Raw genomic sequence first — 1,633 nt, 5'->3', positions numbered from 1 at the left:
TTCTTCCTCCCCATGTGCAACACCTTGCACTTATCAGTGTTAAACCCCATCCTATTCTCATCCGCCCACCGTTGCAACCTGTCAACCTCGTGCCACTGCTACTTGTCCCCGGGGAATACCTGTGCTATGTGCACTCTGGCGCGTGGCAGATTACCCTGGGGCCCTGGGGAGCTGCAGCCATGGCACTTCTGTGGCAGGGAGCTTGGTCAGCAGCTGGAGCATGGGTCCGGCCAGCCAAGCTCAAGTTTTGGATGGTGCACACTGCCACCACATGCACCATCCCACTTTTTTTTAGTGTGTTTTTTTTTCACCCCAGGATCTACCAGGGTCAAAAAAACCCTGTGCTACAAAGTAGTAGCTCAAGGAATGCCCGCATGTGCAGTGTGTGGCTCCACAGACAGGTCCATGCTCGTCTGGGTGTCTGTGCTTGTCTGGACGTGCCCTGACACTTAAATACCCCGAGGTTTTAGCTCTAAGGGCTTGATCCTATTTAAGAGCTCCATTTTTGCCATCCCTCATCTGTTAACATTAGCAAAGCTTCATGCAAGGGTGGGCAGGTTGCATCCACCTGCACAGAGTTCCTTGCAGGCTCACGGCTTAAATGTATTGTGGTCTGACTAACAGACCCACCACGTAGCTCTGTGCCACACAGACCTGCATCAGTTGAAAATGTCCTCCAACCAGTACTGCTTATGCATATCCACTTTACAACTGCCAGTTGTATGAAGCAGCAGCTTTAAATTATCCTTGGCATTTGAGACCATGTATTTGACATTAGAGACCACATTTGCTGGTCTACTGGGTAGTTGCCAAAGATTTCACTGCGTTTGTCTGAAATGCTAGTTAAAGAAACTGAAATTATATTGAATGTATATATTGCCTTTTAACTTTCCTTCACCATAATTTTTCCTGCATCTTGCATTTTAGCGCTTTGGCTCACAATCGGGGCACCTACCTGGGCCTTGAAAATAATTCAGGGTTTCTCTGTCAACCACTGAAATACAGACCGGTGCCAAACAGCACTTGGAAATTTTATTTGCGAGGGAGGGCACTGGGCCAATGTTTCCTCAGAAATCACGCACTGCAGTAGAGAGGTGGCATCTCCCTTTCTAACGTAATTTATGGCATTAACACACGCGATTCTAGCTGTCGGTGCAGCTTTAAATTTAACCGTTGCTTGGCCAAGTGATCCTTGCCCTTCAACAGTCATTCCCCCCACCAGCCCCCTCAACAGCCGTCTTCATTTTGAGCCGCCTTCCTGCCAAAGTACTACAGGGACGTTTCACTCCTTCGGAGGAAACACCCGAGTTGAAGGCAGGGCAGATCAAGTTTGCACTCCGCTTTCCCCTGCAGGAGTCAGGGGTGCAATGGGATCATGACAGCAAATAGCATCTTTTTATACTGCCCTGGACCTTGTGGAAGCTGGGCTCTCATGCTTTGCATGCGCTGCTTCCAAGGGTGGAGGCAAAGGCTCGTGCTTGTGGGATGAAAACCCACCCGCGAGAGGCCGCCCGCCACCGCTCCTGAGGCGGCGCCCGCTGTTCCCAAGCGGCGTCTCCGCCGGGGACAGCCTCTGCCTGAAGGACCCCGCAGCTCCTGCCCTCCCCCGCCCCCAATGTTTACCTTTCGAAAA

Source organism: Crocodylus porosus, unplaced genomic scaffold (genome assembly GCF_001723895.1).
Source record: "Crocodylus porosus isolate Cpor-Errol unplaced genomic scaffold, CroPor_comp1, whole genome shotgun sequence".
In the NCBI taxonomy this organism is placed as follows: domain Eukaryota; kingdom Metazoa; phylum Chordata; order Crocodylia; family Crocodylidae; genus Crocodylus; species Crocodylus porosus.
The sequence above is the reverse complement of the archived record's forward strand: the minus strand, read 5'-3'. Positions refer to the sequence as shown.